This window comes from Notechis scutatus, chromosome Z, assembly GCF_049901735.1.
Source record: "Notechis scutatus isolate UNSWTSFEM ecotype Mainland chromosome Z, rNotScu1.2, whole genome shotgun sequence".
Taxonomy (NCBI): Eukaryota; Metazoa; Chordata; class Lepidosauria; order Squamata; family Elapidae; genus Notechis; species Notechis scutatus.
In genome coordinates, this window is record NC_142025.1 from 11922514 (window position 1) to 11945784 (window position 23271).

Here is a 23271-nt window from a genome sequence, read left to right on the forward strand (position 1 = left end):
AAGATGAGCAATCCTGTGTTGAAAGGCAGATGTATATTTTCAGGCACATACTTTTAGTGTGATTAATTTAAACAATCCTATTCAAATGCGTGAGATATTAAGACTTCACCCATGGGTTTCAGAGTAGGTGCTGGGTTTGGGCATATTTTATTGCAAGATCACCTAAATCTCCCTGCAGACAGATAATCACTTGAAGTGTGAAAGCCTTTGAATTCAATCATTTGGATACCTACACCTGATGAGCTCCGGGTGCCTCTGAGTGGTTGATGTAATGGTCTCCTCCCTTCTATATCAAAAGGTAAGAAAATAGAAACTACTTTTTCCTCCTTGTCTAAGTATGATGAAAGTCTTAGAATCTCTGCATGGGAATCTTATTTTGTAGCACAACATATTCTCTAAAGTATTCTACATGGCATAGAGTGAGACAGCCATTTAGACACATTCTATACAACAAATAACTTTGGCCCATTAAGTGCTGTGCTATGCTATTTAAAGGGATTTTCTCTCCTGGCTTGTTATAACACAACAATTCTACCTTGACCCAATCCTAAATTCTCTTGTTTAAATTCCAGTCATGATTTCTTGCATTGTTATTGTGTCAGTGGCAGCATAATTGTTTGTCTTGATATTGTTGGTGTTATTGGAATGTCATTCAATGCTGGCCATTTTTACGGAGAGTGTCTTCCTTTAGGAAATTAAAGAATGGAATACCAATAGTGCTGAAATCTGCAGCCTGACCTTTTGGCAAATGCTTTGCTATTTCCTACTGAACAATACCCCTGCTTCTTGGCACTGGTTCAAAGGAGCAGAGGTTCAAATTCCAAGCAACTTTAACAGGGAAGAGAGTTGGCAATCAACAAGACCAGGTGAGCAAGATTTATTTGTATTCCTTTGTGATGATACCACAGATAAAAGCGGGATCAGTCACAGTGTGAACTTCAAAGAATATTTAATCTAAATTCCAATGCAACAGTAACTGAATCCGAGCCAAAACCACATGTATATAAAATTACCTTCATAAACTTGATCTGTAAATCTTTGTAAGTTAAATAAATAAATAAATAAAGCATGTTCAGCTTTGGTACAATTAAACAGAATCTGAAAGCCACAATGCACATGTAACAAACTTTATTTTATCTTAGAAAATTGTCCAAGCTCACTGTATTTATCTTATATTATTGTGTTTTTTATGAAGTAATCTTTACTTTGGTTATTTTTAAATGTTTTTAGCAATAAAACCAACCAATTATTAACTGGCAACAGCAACAGAATACTAATTACATCCCAAATGTAAATATTCTTTCAAGGAAAAATACAGTGGTACTGTATTACAGTGCTAATTTGTTTCCGGAAGAACAAAGAGTGCTAAAAACGATGAATACTAAACAAAGCACATGACTTACCACGTGACCCTTTATTTCATCCAGAAGGAGTAGTGAGTCATGAGGCAGCCGACACCCATGTCGAGTATCGGGAGAAAGATGACTACCAGGACAAGATTTTTACTTCAAAATGCATCAAGTATGGAATTCAACACATTCTGAAGCAGTCATGTACTGAGATATGACTGTATTAACATGGCGTTTGTAAAAAATAGATCTATTTATGTATTCACTGATAACAAGCCTTCTAAACCCTAGACAATGATTCCTAAGGTATGCAAATATTAAAGACTTATTTTTGCGTTATGTGTATTTTATTTATTTTTATTTTAAGTTGCCCAGAGTCACTTATGTGGGATGGGAAACTACATAAATCAAATGAATGAATATAGCTGAGTAAATAGCTGCCTGAAAGCAGAGCCCAACTTTGACAATCAAACAGACATTTTACAGGGGAACAAATATGTATTCGATCTCTTATCAGAAATTAAAAATGAGTGATGGCAGTATCAATCTGAGAGAATTGGAGATTCTGCTTTAATATCCACACATTATATTGTGCACTAATCTATTTGAACTTTGGTATGTTAAACAAGGGGAAAAAAAAAACAGCCCTGCAGATATGCAAAGAAATAGTTTGAGCCAAAAACCATCATTTACCAGAAGACTAGGAAGTTACTTCCCTCACTTCCTTTTTCTTGTCTCTTAGCAGGTGGAGACAAGAGATTGTGCTTTAGGAATGCCTCCAGAATATGTGGGATTCAGAAATATTCTTAGAAATGATGATTATGTTTGAAGCTGGTATTTTGCTTTGTGGCACATTCACCCACTCTTTAAAAACAAAAGCAAAAATTATAAAGTGAGAAGGGAAGCTGAGTGTTCCAAAAATGTTCAAGAGGCACATTTGTAACAATGTAGAAACTGGGAAATTCATCCCTCACCTTGCTTAGTGTGGCGGAATGTAGTCTGGATTCCTAGGAGGGAGGAGCTGAATTCCAGAGGGAAAGAAGCAGTGAAGTTTAAATAGTTTGGTTGAGAGAAAGAGAATTAAGACTAGCAATTCTCTGAGTATATATTTAATGCTGCAAGTTGTTCCTTTAGTTTAGCAAAAAATATGTGTACAGGTAAGAAACAATAAAATAAACTGCTTATGAACAAATAAAGTTTTGATGATGATTACTTAGAAGTAATTCTATATGTTTTTCTTGGTTCTTGGAGCTCGACACCCAGCATACTACACCAAAATCCAATTAATCGCATGATGGCTCACAATCATGTGTGAACTCTGCTTTGATTCAAACCAGATTCATCATGTTCTCTTTGATGGGGATGCTTCCTGATGGAAATACGGTAGTTGTCAATTTACAAACATTTACAACCATTTATTTACCAACCATACAAAGTTTCAGCAATGCTGAAAAAGGGATTTTAAAATTAGTCCTTGCATTTACAACTGGTATAGCATCCCCATAGTCACACAATCCAAGTTTAGTCTCTTGGCAATTTGTGTGTACTGCAGTGTCATGGAATCATATGATATTCATGATAATCATATTGTCTTTTACAATTTTCCCATGGAGCTTTAAACAAGCAAAGTCAATGGGGATGTCTGATTTGCTTAATGGTCATGTAATTTGCTAAACCATCATGACAAAAAAGCTTATAAAATCCAGTCAACTCACTTAATGACTGCATCACTTATGGACAGAGGTTCTGTTCTCAGCTGTGGTAGTAAGTGGAGGACTACAGCAGCAGTAGAAGGATAGAAACTACCAAGATTTGAAGGATAGTAAATGAAGCAATATAATCCCAGTTCTTGTTTTCAGTCACAATATTTTCCAGATAAAACTTTTTTCTCCTTTCATAGATCCCAATAGCTATGATCAATCACCACAATAAGATCAGTATGAAAGCTGCATAAAGATAAGATAGCAGAAACAGGCTCAGTTTTTTAAAAAAGTAAAGCACACTTAGGAGCAAATGGATATTTAGTAATTTTACTGAAAACTTCAGATGTCTCAATCATTTCAAATTGCCCAGATTTGCTAACATTTACACAGGTAGTCCTCGGCTTACAACAGTTCATTTAGTGACTGTTCAAAGTGAAAATGGCACTGAAAAATGTGACTTATCACCGTTTTTCATAGTTATGACATGCATCCCCATGATCATGGGATCAGAATTCAGATGCTTCACAACTGGTTCATATTTATGACCGTTGCAGTGTCTCAGGGTCATATGATCCCTTTTTGCGACCTTCTGACAATCAAAGTTTACTAATTTATCAACTGCAGCGATTTACTTAACAACTTGACAAGAAAAATAGAACAAAACTCACTTAACACTTAAGCACAGAAATTTTGGGCTCCACTGTGGTTGTAAGTTGAGGATTATCTGTACTGACTGATGCGTTAATGGAGAAGCAATTTCATAGGCAGAATACTTATCTGCTTTTGCAAGACAAGAGCTGCATTATTTGACTAACAGCATAGTAACAAAAACACACACAACACAGAATGTTTGCTAATGGCAACAATAACCATTCCTGCTCTTGAATGACTTACATTACTAGAGAATTTTCAGCAATTGCAAGACTGATCATCAACATTATAAAGTGCTCTTTTATGAACAGGAAGGAAAGAGAACCGTATTTTAGAAAAGGGGAAAAAAACATTGGAAGAAATTTGGGCTACCGTTCATAATTTTACAAGCTTACTATAGTGAATTTGCTCCTATTAAGATAACTTACAGAAAGGGTTATTGTGGTTACACATCAAAATGGTGTATTAGTTTATGGTTCACAGTGCACTCTCACATAACTTAGTTAATTCCATATGTTGCCTATTAGTTTGTTATTAATTTGTTATGTAAATGCAACTGCATTCATACACATATTTCTCTTACTTGAAATATCAACTTCAAAATGTGTTGCTCTTATACATCATCAACCATCTAGTGGTTACCTTTCAAATCAGATTTGCGGTAGTTTTCCACTGATAAAACAAATCCTTCCAACCACCCATCTCAATGAAGATGTTACCCAGTCAGGTAATGAAATGTTTGCAAGAAAACAAGCAAACTCAGAGCTCATAGGAATGCTACAGTTCAACCCTGAGCTACAAACATGTTCTTCTATTGGTATTCAGATCAAAATCAATCAGGCAGTTCCTACTTATACACAATGTCAATTGTTGATGATGAGAACAAGCCTTCTCCAGTTCTCACAGTTATGTTTATGTGACCAAAGTCAATATAATGCTTGTCACTAGAATTACATCATAGTTTTTGATACTCAGTTATAAAGCAGTTACAATGCTCCAGATGTTCATATAACTCAACTCTAAGTACAAAATTGAAGCAAAAATGTGTGGGTGGATTCTTTTGGAGTATCAATATGAAGTTCAGGCTGTCCAGTTTTGTCAACTCAATTCCTGGCAACAGGTGCTAATTTGGTTTTCCAAATGTTTGCACGTTTTCCTCTACACGCATATTTATATTACATATCAAAGTATGCAAAAGGTCAATTAACAATCAGAAAATATCTCATTTCCACAAGGCTGGCTTGTAGCCAAGAAAGAAGCTTAGAAAACTTTTAATAAAGAAGTCTGTGCTAGGCATAGGTTGCACTTCTCTAAAATACATTTCTAACGTATTTCTTCAACAAAAATGAAAAATGCTATTTTAGGTCTATGATACTAATATTACACTAATATTATACTTCATTATATTTATATTCAGACAAAGTTGTGAAGACACAACCATCAAATAAAACAGATTGGGAAGTTGAGCCAAGTCAATAACACAACTAATGTGAATTGAATTATGCATTCATCTTGACATGGCAAACAGAGATCCTACATTGAATTGTGTTTGGGTCAAGCTACAGTCCCAACCTTCAAAACTAGAAATTTTGATAATAACAAGTTCTGTGGTATAGAATTGCCACTTTTTTTAAACAAAGAAACTATATTACACATTGCCTGGGGGAAAGGAAATCTGAATTGAATAGGATAAAACCAAGCCAGCTGTTTCCTTTCCTTTCATCTGCTCACATCTCAAAAGAAGTCTATGTGTGTGTTGTTCTTCCTCAACAAAGAAGAGAAGAATCATATGGGTGACTGAATCCTCCTGACCTAGAGCAGGAGATATAAAATGTCAAGCTCTACTATTCCACCTCTCATTTCATTTCAGTATACTAAGAAGGCAACACAAAAAGTGGCAATCTCTTCCTCTGTTTAGTTTCCACCAAAAGAAATCAGGGCAGCTGGCTTGTTCAATAGGGTGGTAGCATGGTGCATTAGCAGCTCATGTAGGGAAGAAAGAGAAAGTTGGTGGGAAATGTTTTGTGAGGTAAAAAGACAATACCCAACACAAAGTCCGATCTGTTGCTATTTAATATGGTCTCACAATGGCTATATAATCTGGTGCCCACCAGATCTTCCCAGGAGACAGGGAAAACCTACAGGCGATATAAATAGGTATGTGCATCTCGCTCTGTGGGTTGTGTACATTGAAAAACAAACAGGAACAAGGATCCTTTTCAAAAGGCTATTGGTGGTAACAGCTTGGGTAATGCTTTCCTGCTTTCAGCCCTTTCTCCTTTTTAAAGTCAAAATCCTCTGACTTCCAGGATTGACAAAAGATATAATGATGTCATCCATTATTTCAAGAAGAATGCCAATTCAAAATCCAACTACTTTAATTGCATCCCTTGCGGAAGACAATGAAATATGTATAAATCAACAGGAATAACTTGATATTCACATGGTTGCAATCTAAAGACCACCAGGGTAGTGGTACAAATAAAATTCTACTTGAAAATTTACAAAATAAAATCCATTCTCCCCACTTTTAATCTAAGAGATGCTGCAATTGCAAATACAGAAAAGATGTAATCAATTTTTTTATTTTTAAAAAGTTATGGTGATGTTAGTAGAATACTTGCTTGGTTGCCTTGAATAAGATAGGATAGGAAAGGGTAAGATAACTTTATTGTTATTTTTTTTACTGTAAGCATATTAAAAATGAAATTGTTTACCTGCTCTCAAAAGAAAATATATATCTACTCAAACGCATACATAACACACACACATGCTATATAAGTACATAAATATATACTTGCACAATACATACATACACACACATACATACATACTTGTGTGTGTACATATACTTACATATGCATGCATATACATATATATATATACATACATATGTTAATCATTGTCCATTTTGAATACATAGTGGAAAAAGGAAACGTGAGAATTCACAAGGTCGATGTTATATGGAACAAAACTGTGACTGAATGTGGATGTTCTGCTTTGGATGCCACAAAGCCCCCTCCTCCCAGAAGGTTAACAAGGAAAACAGGTCGTGAAGGGGAGGTGTAGAGTCCCAGACAATCCTGCGGACTCTGCTCAAGCTTATATGCCATGTCCTGAACAGAAGGAAATGAACTACCAATGATCTTTTCTGCTGTCCTCACCACTCTCTGAATCGCCTTCCTATCTGAACTCAGTGTGGACTCCAGCGCCTTGAATGAATTCAGGGATGACTCCTGGATTAGCCCCTGAAATTTTCTTGCCAAGACTTTGCCTCCTGCCTAGTTCCTATGGCTGAGAGGAGAATGGTCCAAGGTTGCTCTCTTGGCTTTCTGCCTGGCAGAACTAAAACTTCTGGCCTCCTTGTTTCTAGCCATCTTGATTGATTGATTGATTGATTGATTGATTGATTGATTTAATCAAGCAATTATAAGATAACAGGTATAAGTATAAACATAGTTATAGATACATGAAATGGATACATATAAGAAAAATAAAAAAGAAACAATAGGACAGGGACGGTACACACGTTGGTGCGCTTTATGCACGCCCCCTACAGACCTCTTAGGAAAGGAGTGAGGTCAATAGTAGACAGTCTAAGGTTAAAGTTTTGGGGGTTTGGGGAAGAAACCACAGAATCAGGTAGAGTATTCCAGACATTGACCACTCTGTTGCTGATGTCGTATTTCCTGCAATCAAGTTTGGTGCGGTTTACCTTGAGTTTGTATCTATTGTGTGCTCTTGTATTGTTATTGTTGAAGCTGAAGTATTCACTGACAGGTAGAACATTGCAATATATAATTTTATATACTGTACTTAGATCAGACTGAAGGTGGCGTAGTTCTAGGTTTTCTAGGTCTAGAATTTCAAGTCTGGTGGCATAAGGTATTCTGCAACGAGTAGAGGAGTGGAGAACTCTTCTTGTGAAATATGTCTGGACTTTCTCAACTGTGTTAATATCAGATACATATTGTGGGTTCCAGACTGATGAGCTGTATTCAAGTATTGGTCTAGCAAATGTTTTGTATGATCTAGTTAGTAGTGTGATATTACCAGAGAAAAAGCTACGTAGGATTAGGTTAACAACTCTTAATGCCTTTTTGGCTATGTAGTTACAGTGGGCTCTAGCACTTAGGTCATTAGAGATGAGTACTCCAAGATCCTTGACAGAGTTTGGATCATCAACAAGGTCTTGACTATTCAGCTTGTATTTTATTTTCTGATTTTTTTTGCCAATATGTAAGACAGAGCATTTATTTGTTGAGATTTTAAGTTGCCATTTGTTTGACCATGATGCTTAACCATTACACCAAACTGGCTCTCTCCTCTTAATTAACATTTTTAAAAATGAAATATTGGCTAGCCTGTGTTATGGGTATAATACACAGTTATTATCTGGCTCTGGCAAAGTAAGCAATTCTGTTGATATCCTGTTCCAGTGTCTGGAGGCTATGGAGACCTGGACTTGAACCCTGGCAAGATGGAGTGATTTTGGTTGTGGGCCTTTTGAACCTTGGACTTTCCTTTCTTTGGCTGGAGTAGGGCAAGTAGGGACAATGCAACACAGTCTGGGGGATTTTCTGAACTCATGACTCCTGCTGAAAAAAACAGGAGAAAATTGTGGCTAGGCAGCCCTTGCAGAGTTTTGTATTGAGCTTTCCTAGGCCACTCTGCAGAAATCACTGTTGTTGTTTTTTGATTCAGAGAACCAAATTCTGAACCATGAAATCCATTAGGCTTTCATTAAAGTGAGCTACAAAATCTTCAGTGACATTTCCAACACAGGTAATTTAAACATTCTGTGAAACAGACAGGCACGTATTTGAAAATAAGATTATATAACCTGACTTACTTATATAAATAAAGTTCACAAAACCCTTATACCTTTGCTAAGAAAAGGAAAGTGCAAAACTGATTTATAAGCCTAACAGTACTCAAAATGACTCAGCTCAGCCACTGTGCTTTAGGCAATATTTTAAAAACTAATGCAACGCCACTATCCATTTTAGTTTCAACACACACACAAACACACACTTGTGGGGGGGGGGAGTGTTTGAGAACTCCTACCTTAGCTACTAAAAGACACTGACTTAAAGAAGAAAAGTTACTAACCTAAATAAAAAATACACACACTTTTCTCATCTGTTCCCTGCTATCTTTGCTGAAATAATGGCCTAGCGGAGTAACTCTATTACATTTCACATCACAAGCATATTTACCTGACCAGGTAAGGAGTATTCCTGCTTGCCAGGATACTCCCAGCTTCTTAGAAGGGTACTTTATGTGTTTAATTTCAATCTTGCTGTTATTTGTTATTTATATTGTGCTATTTGCAATTAGTCCACTCATCTAACGTAGTGTGGCATTTCAAAATCAGTCCTTTTTTTTTGGGGGGGGGGGGATTTATATTTAACACTTAGCAACCTAGGCAACCTCTATTTTTACTTTTTTCCATCCAATGCCATCCCTCTCTTTCCCCCCCCCCCACCCAAAGATATTTGACAAATTCTGTGGTCAGCCTAGAGCAATGGGTGTGACATTTTTCTTTCTCTTTCTAATTGCCTAACCCTTCCCAGTCAACAATTCAGTCCAGATGATTATGCATCCACTTAGTAATTTCTCAGTTTATTAAAAAATCTGCACTAGACTTACAGTGCATTTAATGTCTTGAATGCTTATGTCTTTTTGTCTAAGTTCTGTAATTGGATGTGACCACTTCCTGCAGTCTGCTACACTTAAAAAAAAAAAAATTCCTGCATAAACTGCTGAAAACAGTCATTTCATGAGCTGGTTCATTCAATTTCAAAACTGCATACTGGGACAGGATTTTTCCACAGAGAGAGCTTCTAAATGTTTCATTGCTCGGATCTTTATCTCAATCCGATATGTGTGAATTATTCACACTCCAGTATATGGATGATTGGTCCTCGCTTTCTCTCTAAGCAATCATTGGTACCATGGGAAAAACAGAAACAGAAAAATAGCTGTAGAGTCATCTGACAGTATGAAACTTTAGAATATTGTTCTAAGGAAGGTAAGCAAGAAACCATCTAAATTTTAATTCCGAAAGCCTCCAAATTTTAATGCAGCAAAAAAAAAAAAAAAGTGTGTCAGGCATCCCACATGTAGGATATGCTGAGCTAATTGGCTTTATTGTGGCACAGGTTTTTTCTCCAACAGCCTTACCCACTCCCTATTTTCACAGTGAGTCACAAATCTGGTGATCAATGAAGTCATGGAGCTGTCAAACTTATCTCTTACCCACAAACAACCATAGTGCATTAAGCCAAGTAAAATACTTTTTTCTGTCCTCTTTTTCTTTTTTGTAAATTTTATTTGAGTTTTCACAAAGAGAAAAAAAATACAAATAAAACATCTTTCTTGAAAGTAGCGTAATCCCGGGTTACATTTCTTCATACAGACACAAATTCAGGTTCATGCTCATTTTTATATTCTATTCCATATCTTATTACTATTTTACATTTTCTGCATAGCTTCTCCCCTCTTTTAATTTTCTCAATTTTATTTTAACTATCTCATCTCAATTCAAATCATTATATTTATATTTTTGTCTGTCCTGTTTCAATTATCTATTATCTTTTCTCATTAAACAAAATTTCTCCTGTAGTTACTGATTGGAGTATGACGCCTTTATATCTTTTCCCTAAAGTTGTAACATTCAATATAATATATAACTTCCATTCGGATTCTGCTTGGTACATTCTTAAAATACACACTGTATTCTTAAAAAAAGAAAAAAATTATAAATGTATATAATTAAAACAACATTCCATTCGAATTCAATTCTATCATTAATATTAATATTCATTAAAGTTTTAACATCTTTTAAGTTACTTTTCAATTAAATATCATACTTCTATGGGAACAATTATAAGCTTTCCATAGTTAATTCCACCCCCCTTCACTTATATTTTATAAAACATTAACTAATTAAAATGTTCCCGTTCCTTCCTAATTCAATTTTCTCATTTATTTTATTTCACTTATTTTATTCAAAAACATTTCACTAAATTACACTAACTATTTTATCCCTCATTTTAATCATACATTGTTTCCAATTTTCTAAAGTTATTTCTATTACTAATATAACAATACAATCTTATGTACCTTTGCAGAATCCCTTTTTCAGTTAGATTTTCACCCATTATCTCTAAATAGGTCCTGTTTCTCTATATCTTGCCCTGGTCCTTTGTAACTTCTTTTCCTTTCCTTCTTCCCTCTCTTCTTCTCTCTCCCCTTTTACCCCCTTGTCTCTCTACCTCTATTTCTCTCTTCTGTATTCCCCTTTTCTGTTGCTTTCCAGTATTATACTTATTTTTCAAATTATTTTTCTTTTCTTTGGTTGTTTTTTTAAGTCTTAAATTCTCCATTCTCTTTCCCCCTTTCCTTTTTCTTCCCCACATAAAATTGCTTGTTCATTAAAGATGGCTTCTTCTTTGTCCCAGTCTTCTTGTTTTGCAGTCGTTTCTTGTTGTTTCTCATAGTTCCAAATCTCCATTTCTAAGAATTGAAAAACGAAGCCAAAAGAACCCTTCCCTTCTTGTGCATCTTCTTTGTACTTTTTAAGTTCCATTTTCAATTCATCCAGAAGTGGTGCCATTGTATAAATTTTTAAACAACCACCCGATTGATTTTAGTCATTCAAATATACCGTATTTGCCGGCGTATAAGACGACCCGGCGTATAAGACGACCCCCCACCACCACCGGAAACGCCCTCCAGAAATCCCCGGGGCTGCAGCGGCAGGGCAGAGTGCCAGGGGCCGTGGGAAGAGCAGGAAGGCTGCAGCCTCGGGCGGAGCGAGGCGAGCGGGATGAAGCGGAAGCGACGCAGGGGATCCAGGAAGCCAGAGGCGCCTTCGCTGCGCCCAACAAGCATCCGAAAGCCGGCAGTGGATATACCGGCGTATAAGACGACCCCCACTTGGAGGCATGTTTTTCGGGCAAAAAGTCGTCTTATACACCGGCAAATACGGTAATAACCAAGAATCCAAAGATCACCAAATAATCCAAATACACGCAAGCTGTTTCTTTTTTGCTCTTTTTTTCACTTTCTCTTCTGGGGTTACTATTTAATTGCAAAGTTTCAGTTAAAATGTATCTTTTAGAAGTCTTGTTGAAGTTTTACTGTAGATTCTTTTTAATTCCAGGCAGTCTCCCCCTCTTCCAGATCCTGCCCTTATTCTTTTCTCTCCCTTCCTGCTTATGAAAAAGAAAATTTTTAATGTCCAGAAATCTTTATTATCCCTTTGGCATTTTGTTTTATTTTCAGCTTAATTGCCTATTGATGTCAAAGCGGATTTTTCTGATTTCTTATTTAAGTCTCTTAGTTGTCAGTATAGAGAAGGAGAGAGAAGGGGGAAAAAGCCAAACCTTTCCCTTTTCACTTTCCTTCTCTGCTTCCAACTTTTCTTTGGGAGCAATGTTATTTTTTGTAAGTTTAAATTCCAGGGTACCTTAGTTGTTGCTTTTACAATTTAACCCAGTCAGCCAAAACTTTCACTTCTTATCTTCCTCCTGCACATTCTTTTCTGGTCGAGTTCTTCTTTGTGGTGGCCATTTCTGACCACCGCTGCAACCGCCTTCGGGAAAGGGAGTAATGGCCAGCTGAGGAGGAGAGATGCAGCTCTCCTTGACCCTGCTGGCAGTTTCCCCCCTCTTCACCACCTCTACGGGGTGGCTTAGCCCCGAAACCAGCCGGCTCGGGGTGCTTCAGCGGCGAGCCCAGACAGAAACCACGCACGATTGCGGATTTCTGTCTGTCGCTGAAGCCCTTCAAACCGGAAGTCTCTTTTTTCTGTCCTCTTTTTATTATATTAGACAACTTGTGCAGTGGTGAGTGACTTCAAATTCCTGCCAGCTTCCCCATTGAGTTTACTTGTAAGAAGTTGGCAAGAAGGAATCTTCCTTCCTTCCTTCCTTCCTTCCCTTTTCTTTCCTTCATTTCCTTTCTTCCTCCCTCCGTCCTGCTTTCTTTCTTTCTCTTTCCTTTTCTTTCTTTCCTTCCTTCCCTTTCTCCCTTCTTCGCTCTTTCCCTCCCTTCACTCCCTCCCTCTCTCCCTATTGACTTTCTTAAGAGGAGCTTTTAGGGGGAAAAGTTAGTGGTGAAGCTATCAAGAATTTGCAGGTCCAAGCCAGAAGGGATAAGTTGCTGCTGCAGGATGGAGAAAGGAGTGAGACAGTACACTTGGATGTGGGTCAAGAATTATACAGGGGGGGCAAGAGGTGTTCTGAACCTTGGGAAGAGTGTATGGATGGACAGGGGTGTGTGTGGCATGGGTCAAGGAGGTGTGTGGGGAAAGGTATGTGAAAAGTATTGCGTGAGTTGGGGAGGGCATAAGGGGGATACAGGTAGGGAAGGATACGGGGAGGGCTTTGAAGTATATGAGAGGTAGAATGCAGGTCAGGAATGTTGCATGTGTGGTGGGAATGGGGTTAGAAAGGGTACCTGGGGGAAGGCAAGAGGTGCCATAGTGTTCAAGGAAAGCATGAGGGAATGGCATGGATCAGGAAGGGTGCCTGTGGTATGCAAAAGGTGTTGCATAAGTTGGGGAAGAAGCACAGGGCAGCATGAATCAGGGGAGAACACAGGGGCAGGAAAAGTGCTGGAGTTCCTTCCTCCATTTCTCCCTTCCTTTCCCTCTCCATTAAGCGGAAAGGCCTGCTGCTAGGTGAGAGTGAGGGATTGTGAAACTGGCTGGGAAACTGTCACAGAATCTTGATAATGGAGATCACATGACAACAGCAGCCCTTAGCGGCAGCCAGTAGCACTGAAGCAGTCACAATTTCCCCAAATTTCATTCCTTAGTGTCATGTGTTCCAGAAGTTTTACACATTCTGTAAGTTAGCCCATTTGAGGTACCTTAGTTCAAAAATTGTTGTCCCCCGATACACCATTCACCCCTTGTCAAAGTCATGACAACAAAAGTCCTTCTATATAATTTGAAGAATGGAAAAGATACGCATCACTTGCACATGAACAAGTAGGATTTACTGGAAAATGAGGAATTACAGTTATCCCTCTTATTTAAGGGTGGCAGCCAAACATATCTCCCCTATTTATACAGTGCATCTACCTAGGCAACTACACAATGCTAAGGTGTGTCACAGATCATTATGATGGATGGTACAATAAAAATTATTGTTGTTGTAAAAATTAAAGACAAAGTAATTTTCTTTAATTGAATGGGGGAGGAATTTACATGGCAATTCAGCTTGATTACAATCCTGACAATGATTAATAGACAATTAACTGGATTTACTGGTTGCCAATTTTTCCTATCAGCAGCTTAACCTCTTTTAGTATGCAAAAATCATCCAAGTGTTTGCATATATTATATCTGAACCATAAGGAAAGCATATTTAATGTAATGTAAAAAGCATGTGTGTGTATACAAACACACACACACACATTTGTATGTGTATGTATATATGTATATATATACATGTGTGTATGTATATGTCTGTCTGTCTGTCTGTCTGTCTGTCTGTCTATCTATCTATCTATCTATCTATCTATCTATCTATCTATCTATCTATCTGTGGAATGTATGTAAACTCCTAGATGGAATATTAACTAGACACTGAATAATAAATAATTAAGCATTTGGCAAAAAAAGATTGTGTTCCTTATAAAAATGCATGTTTCCACCATGAAGATATTAACAAATGCTTATCTTGACATAAATGAATAGTTATTTTTTAATTTAAGAGGTGTCTAATGATGCATGGAAGTACTGCATAACTTTCTTTTCCCCCAGGATAATTTTGCGGTCCTGGCACTACACAAGAAGAAGCATAATAAATTTTGTAACTATTTTTTTTATCAGGCCAAGGTGAGGATAACAACATAAAAACCTACATATTACCCACTGGTTTCAAAGTCTACCAAAAATGTAAAAATGAGTATATAGCCTGCCATATAATCAATGTTATCCAAAGACGTTAGATGCAAACATACTTCTGAAATGGAGTTATATGTGTTATCTTATTTATCCTGTAATCTTAACAAATTTACTATGTCTCCTGTCAATTCAGGAGCCTGCTTCCTGCTAGTGAATTAACGCAATGCAAGGAAAGCATCAGATTTAATTCTGCTGTTTATTTCATTATTTTAAATTTTTTAGAAATGTCATTGCTCAGGTAGTCTCGTTGTGAATAAAATTTCATTTCTTTCTCAGTAATGACCACTGATATAAAAAGGTCAAATGGTAACCAAACACTTTACATATAAACAAACAAACAATCCCTTCACGCCTGATGCTTGGGAATTTAAGGGTTCTTCAGCAGTGGTGGAATTCAATTTTTCTTACTACTCGTTCTGTGGGTGTGGCTTGGTGGGCTTGGCATGGCTTGGTGGGCATGTCAGGGGAAGGATACTGCAAAATCCCATTCCCTCCCCTAACCTGATTTCCAGCTCCGTTCTCCTGTGCAGGGCAGCAAAAGAAGACGCAGCCGATCAGCTGGGACTTGGGAGACAGAGAATAGATGGGGGCAGGGCCAGTCAAAAGTGGTATTTGCCGGTTCTCCAAACTACTTAAAATTTCCGCTATCAGTTCTCCAGAACTGGTCAGAACCTGCTGAATACCACCTCTGTTCTTCACCATTTGAGGGTTCTACACACTATCTTAATGGTTCCTAGCACACTGCACTCTTCTGGACAGAGAACCTTGATGTTGTTTCTGGAATCTGTTGGAGCCATTCTCCCACTTAAGAAGCACAGGCCCAGGTGCTCCTGAGACCATTTTAGCATTAGCATTTAGATTTATATACTGCCCCAGTGCTTTACAGCAGAGCTTTACAGACTGGGTGGGGAGGGGAGGGGATGGTTTTGTACAAGCAGTGGGCACCTGCACTCACTGGGCAGCACCATTTACATAAGCAGCGGGTGCACACACCTGCTACTTGCACAAATGGAGCTTTACATCCAAGCATGAATGCCAACCACTCGCACAAATTGAGCTTCCCGCCCAAGCACCTGAGCACGAGTGCCCACTGCTTGCATGGTCCGATTCTAAACGGAACCGGCTCACGGCTCAGGAACCCGATTTACAGCACTCTATGGGCAATTTACAATGTCAGCATTATTTACATATTTCCCCCAATAATCTGGGTCCTCATTTTACCTCAGAAAGATGGAAGTCTGAATCAACCTTGAGCCTGTCAGGATTGAACTCCTGTGAACACACCACTACCAGGGCTCCCTTTTGCCTTTACTTTCCATTTTGGCAATATATAAATAGATAGATAGATAGATAGATAGATAGATAGATAGATAGATAGATAGATAGATAGATAGATAGATAGATAGATAGATAGATAGATAGATAGATAGATAGTGTGTGTACATACATACGCATATGTATAAGTATATGTATAAGGTATGGATAGATAGATAGATAGATAGATAGATAGATAGATAGATAGATAGATAGATAGATAGATAGACAGACAGACAGACAGACAGACAGACAGTGTGTGTACATACGTATATGTATATACTATGGATGGACGGACGGATGGATAGACAGACAGACAGACAAATATATATATATATATATATATATATATATATATATATATATGTATGTATGTATGTATGTATGTATGTATGTATGTATGTATGTATGTATGTATATGTACATGTTTGTATAGAAGTGTAGAATATAGAAACAAAGAGTGAAACAAAGAGTGAAAGCTGAATAATTTTCAGATCTGGACTTAACGCTCCAATATATTCCTTTGCCATCAGTATTTCTAAGATAATGTTGTTTTACTATTATTAGTAAGAAGCTCTGGTGACTTACTTGTGACTATGTTTACGGCTATAAGTGCCACTTGTGAATTCCCACATATGGTTTCTGTAGCTGAGCACTGAATCACCAAGAATGCTAATCTTTTTGGTGAAAACATACCTGTAAAGGGGAACTTCCCATTGTTATTATTTTATTCTGAAGAATGCCACAGCAGAACCATGGTGACATGGTCTCTCCACCAGAGAAATGATAGATGGGTTGCTTCTATGTAAATTCATAACAAACCCTTGAGGAACGATTAGTTCTTCAAAACCCTGTGGATTCTGTATTTCACAATTGGTGAGTAACCAGTTGTTTTATCTGGACGCTAGACAGCTGGTTATGAAGAGATTGAAAACAGTATTGCTCCACAGGCATCTTACAAGGTCACAGGTCCAATTGATAAGGCCTGATAAACACAGCAGGCTGATAAGGCCTGATAAATATATAACAGCCAGTAGTGGGAGTTTTTTCATCATGCTGCTAAATTATTGTCCCTTGTGAAATGACTTCTGACAAAAGCCGGAAATTTAGTCTTCCAACTGCCTGATAACTGTGCTTGGTATCATCCAGATCTAGAAGCCCTGTGTTAAAATTTGAGACCCTTTCTGAGGCCCCTGACACTAACACATAGTTTCTAAAGGGCTGTGTAGCTCTCATCAAACCAGAACAAACATCTGGAGAAAATATTCTTCTCTAACATGACACTTAGATATAGGAAGAATGTCAGTATATTCACAATAAGCAGAACTAATATTTGGAATACAAAACTATGCAGATCAACATAGGAATACATCACAATGAAATAAGCCAGGCTTTAGTAACAGTTGCAATTATAACATTGGGGAATTGCTTTTTACTATAGATCTCCAAACAGATCTGTGCTTGATGGCCAATGAACTTTTCTGAGGGCTAATGATCTGGAAATGGTGTGATCCAGTTTGGGTCACTCCAGAAGTAGCACAACTCATTGCTTGACTCCGGAAGATGGTTGATAAATTGGGGTTGAGTAACATGAAAAGACAAAAGAGAAAAAAAACTGTCTATTTTCATTAAAATAGCAGGTTCTGGAAGTGCCTATTTTGGAAAACTGGATTCCTGTTACAAGATATAATATATTCTTGAATGGGTTATGAGGAATCTGGCACCTTCCCTGACTAACAAATGTTATTAAATGACATAAGCTCTCCTCCTACAATTCTGATATAGGTTACAATTAAAACAGTAGGAAATAAGCAAGTTGTTCAAATTAAAAAGCACACAACCATCGTTAAAGAAGAAGACAGGATATAAGGTATTACAAACAAATTTCCTAAAACATGTTTTTTTTAATCAGCTGAGATTTGCATCTTCCTTCCTTCCTCCTTCCCTCCTCCACTTTTTTGCTTTTTAAAAGGGAGAATGTCTTTACCTAGTTGGGTAGTAAACAAATAACAAAACCCAGAGCTAAGTATATTCTCTTCTATTGGAGAATATAAATAGACCGACATTCCTCTGAGTGGCAGAATAAATGATGACTCTGCATTAACAATGTGAATGGGTAGTTTGGGACACTTTTCTTTGGGTTTTCAAACTAATTTATAGTTCTCTGATTCCCTAATGGGCTTCTGTGCATGTGCTAGTGAGGTCTGATTCTGCTTAGCTTTCATTAGCCGAAACAGACTATGTACTGCCACCTGCTGGAGACAGGAAGAACAAGATATTGGAACAGAATTGTTTTCTGTACAAGACCGGAAAAGGATAAACCATTATAGTTTTTTTTCCCCCAATCCTGCCTAATTGCTAAATTAATAGGGAATAATTCTCTTCTTCTAATGATGTCTTATGAAAAATAAATAACAAAAAAAATTGAGAGTAGCAATAGCACTTAGACTTCTATACAGCTTCACAGTGCTTTACAGTCCTTCCTAAGCAGTTTTATAGAGTCAACATGTTGCCCCCAACAATTTGGGTCTTCATTTTACCGACCTTGAAACGATGGAAGGCTGACTCAATCTTCTTTGTAGCATCTTTGGAGAGCGTTTCTTCAACCTCAACAACTTTAAGAGGTGTAGATTTAAACTCTCAGAATTCCCAGGCTTTCCTAAATTCACTGAGATTGAAACATTTTACAGATAGTCCTCAACTTATGACTGGTTGCCTAGTAAAGTTACAATAAATTTGTTCTGAGGATATTTGGATTTGAAGTTCCATTCCAATTCTACTTTGTCTATTTACAACTTGGTTAAATTTGAGGTTGTTTGCAGTGTCCCACAGTCACACAACTCTAGTTCCTGATTATTTTACTTAAAATAAGCATCTATTTCCAGTTTTCAGCAAAACCATGCTGATAGCAAACCATTGTTCACAATGACTGCAGTGGTTGTTTTACAACATTTGGTTAACACCTGCTGCAAAAAATGGAAATAAATTTGGATCAGCTACATGGTAATAGAGTAACAGAATTCTTTATTGGCCAAGTGTGATTGGACATACAAGGAATTTTGGTGCACATGTTCTTGGTGCACATGTTCTCAGTATACATAAAAGAAAAGATACATTCGTCAAGAATCATAAGGCACAACACTTAATAATAGTCATAAGCAATAAGAGGTGGGTGTACTGATTTACAACTGTCATGAATTGTGACAAAGGTGGGCTAGCCCCATTATAGTCATTACAAGAGGACTACCTGCATTCTACAGTCACAGGGTTCAGCTAAAATCTTGCATAGAGGTGGTTCTGATCTATTTCTGTTACCTTGAAGAAAAATTTGTCCCTAGTCCCTGCAAACCTCAAAATCTAAAAATATAGTTAAATGAAAGAGCAATGCTATTTTTTCCTACCTCATTCATTTGGTACGGCACGCCCCTTCTCTCAGGACAGATGTATGGTAGAAGTGTTGACACCAATACAACACATTTGCTTATTCACTTCACAAGCTTTTGTGAATTAAGCATCTTTCTCTTCTGCCGGCTTTGCCCATGCCAGAGTTGTAACTGAGTTGCCCTGTGAGCTATTTTTTTTTCCTGGTGTGCTTGTATCTCTTCTCTTAATCTCAGTTTTGTTTATACATTGATTTATAACCTAAGCTGACCACAGTCTATCATTTTACCTCACAAATTAGGAAATTTGGTATGGGGTGGGGGGGAAGAGGTGATATTTTAAAGCAATTTATCAGGTCTTATGATTGCAAATATGGGCTTTATTATGTGATTAGTGGATTTGCAGGTAGTCCTCAACTTATAATCATTCATTTTGAGACTGTTCAAAATTACAACGGTACTGGAAAAAGTGAGTTTTTCACACTTACGACTATTGCAATACCCTGTAATCATGTGATCAAAATTCAGACATTTGGTATCTGGCATGTATTTATGCGGTTGCAGTGTCCCAGGGCCATATGATTATCTTTTGCAACTTTCTGACCAGGAAAATCAATACGGAAGGCAGATTTAATTCACAACACTGTTATTAACTGAACAATGGCAGGGATTCACTTAACAATTGTGGCAAGTAAGGTCATAAAAGGGGGAAAAACTCACTTAGCAACTGTATGGCTCAGCCATAGAAATGTTGGGCTCAATTGTGATATTCGTAAGTCAAGAATATATTCTGAGGGTGGGGGGAAAAAAGGAGACGATTCTAGAGCTAATGCTCTTTGCCAGCTGCTATTAACTAACACAAGCAGGTGTAAGTATTGCAAAATGAATAAGTATTTAAGGAATCACAAGTATTGGAGCACATGCTTCGCACAAAACCTTAGGCTCGATCCATGAAAATTCTAGCTAAGACTGCAGCGTCAAACTCTATTTCATTGAGGGCCACATCTTCCGTTTTCCAGTGTTGCCGCGCATGAAGACCATCTGAACCTGAAACAGCAAATGCATGCCACTTCCAGCATGCGTGGCATAGGTTCGTTATCACAGATATAGGGTCTCCTATTTGGGCAGAGGTTTGAACTAGAAGACTTCCAAGGTCCCTTCCAACATTTGTTATTCTGTATTCCATATTTATAAAATACAATTCACCTTCCTCTATTCCTTGCAGTGGCATAATGCCTAGCTGCTGATTTCAGGAAATGTTGAGTAGAGCTAGTCTGCCTACTAGCACCACCAAATTCCTTAAGCAAATGCAATATTTTATCTGGACACTCTTTTAACCAAGGGGTGACACAGCAACAACAGCCGTTCTCAGTTGTACAAGATTCCATAAGGGTGAGCAACCAGGATGAAAGGCATCACGTCTCCCAAGCCCATGGTACATAATGCCTTGGTGCATTTTTTCCATACCAGCTTTTGCTTCTCAGTAACAGGAAGGAGATTCTCAGAAGACAATGTTAAAAATTCATGTGCAGCCATTTCTATGAAGAGCAGTTTTCTCTCATTCTTAATTGCTTTAATGATGTAGCCATTGACCACCATACATAAGGGCTGCCTAATGGAAAATACATTAATGTTTAAAATGCATTTTAAGAACGAAACTTATCTGTAGGTAAGTATACTTGATACATCTGTTCATCTCATCCTAAGCTTATGAATGGAACCACCTAATGGAAGAGGAAATTCAAACTATAAAGAGAAACAAAGCTTAAAGAAGGAAGCAGTAGAAAGACGTTGCGCCTGAAATGATAGGACATCCATGCAGACTTCTCCCTCCAACTAGATATTCAGGATATTTCACCGAAGCTTCCTTTTAGGTGGGAAAATTCAACTATGGGAAGGTTGTGATATAACCAGAATGGCACACGATTATGGTGGCGTAACGATTAAAAAAAAAAAAAGCTAACTCTGCTCACTGCCAGGAATTCGATCCTGACTGGCTCAAAGTTGACTAGACTTCCATCATTCCGAGGTCAGTTAAATGAGGACCCAGATTGTTGGGGGCAATATAGTAACTTTGTAAACCAGGGGTCACCAACCCATGGGCCTGGCCCACTACTGCGCCTTGGCCTGCTTGGGAACTGGGCCATAGAAGCAGCAGGCCTGCTTGGGAACTGGGCCACAGAAGTGCATGACCACGCAGCTGTAGTCGCACAAGTAGTGGGTGAGTGTGTGCACAAAGCTCTATTTGTGCAACGGGTGGCACACGCACCCTCCACGCAGAACTATCTCCACTTCACCCCTAACAGTCCTTAAATCTGGACAGGTTTGGGAACACTGCTTATACAGGGCTGTCAAACACTATGGAGCAGTATAGCAGTAATAAGTGCTATTGCCAGTGCTATATCTGGGATGTACCCTGAACATATGTGATTTTAGGATTTCTCTATACACTATGGACTTCTAATGACTACCGATTTCTCTTTGCCCATGAAGAAATCTCTAATTTCTCTTAGGAATAATGACAGAAAGCTACAGCAAAGATATAACGTATCTAATAATACATGTATTGACAGAGGCGAGAATGGTCTATGCACAATACTGGAAAAACAAAAATATACCACCAATAAGAGAAATAATGGCTTGTGCAGAATCTGATAGATTAAACTTTAGAATTGAAAAATAAGGGGGAATAAGAATATTATATTTGGAATAAGTTTTATCAATGGTTGCAAAAAAGGAGGAAACGTTCAGAACAAAAATAGCTAGGATGAATAGATCTAGAATGAAAATACTGTATCAATAATATGAAAGTTAATGGTTTAGTAATATTTTTGTATGTATGGCAGAGTAATGCCAAAACGGTTGCACTGTGTTTGATACTTATAGTTGTAAACAATAAAAATATATTAAAAAAGAAAAAAGAAATATCTAAACAGGTAGGTTCTTGACTTATGACTGATCATTTAGTGACTGTTTGAAGCTATGACAGACCCTTTCGCCCAAAGGTACTTACAATCTGCCTCTGAAGTTTCGATGCCACCCGTGAGGTCACGTGACTTTTTGTCAGGCACTTGACAATCAGCCTGGATATACAGCCATTTGTAGCATCTTAAAGTCACATGGCCCTGTTTTATGAAGGTATTGCCCCAAACTGCCATTTTCTTTCAGCTTTTGGCAAGAGCGGCCCATAATGAACCATGGTTTGTTTTACAATGGCAGCATTCATTTAATAACTGTTACAAAAAGATTGTAGAAATGGTCCGGCCAGTAATAATCATAATCCTTTTCTGATTATCACAATTTACGATGATAATGGGTAAGTTCCATTATGGTTGTAAGCTGAGGATTACTTGCATAGCATTTTCCTCCTTACCATTATTTATTTACAAAGATTAATGGATACAGGGAGGTGGTTGTATATAAGCATCCATGTGTTTGATAATTTTATAAATGTGATACAACTTACAACTATTCCTTTAGTGACCAGTTCAAAGTTACAATGGTACTGAAAATAAATGACTTATGACTGGTCTTTGCATTTACAACTGTTGCAGCATTTGCACAGTCACAAATTCAAAATTTGAACAATTGGTAAGTGGAATATATTTAAGGTGGTTGTAGCATCCCAGAGCTAATTGATTGCCATTTGCAACTATCTTAGTCAGCTGACCAGCAAAGTCAATGGGGAAATCTGGATTTGCTTAATGACCACTTGATTCACTTTGTAACTGCAGCAATTTACTTAACAGCCATGATAAAAAGGGTCATAAAATTACATGTGACTCACTTGTCTTGTTTAGCAACATAAATTCTGGCCTCAACTGTGATTGTAAGGTGAAGTCTATCTGTATTCTAAACCAATGGTTCCCAAATGTTCCCAAATGGTTCCCTACCATATTAAAAAGCCGTTATTTCAATGTCCCTGTTGTAATTGGAAATGAAAATTATTA

The 23271-nt window shown here is 37.6% G+C and overlaps 1 protein-coding gene across 1 annotated transcript in view; it reads right to left on the reverse strand.

The window, feature by feature from the left end:
- DIP2C (DIP2 acetate--CoA ligase C (putative)) overlaps window positions 1-23271 on the reverse strand; it is a 370495-nt gene that overhangs the window by 232418 nt on the left and 114806 nt on the right. The gene's annotated exons all lie outside the window — the stretch shown is intronic.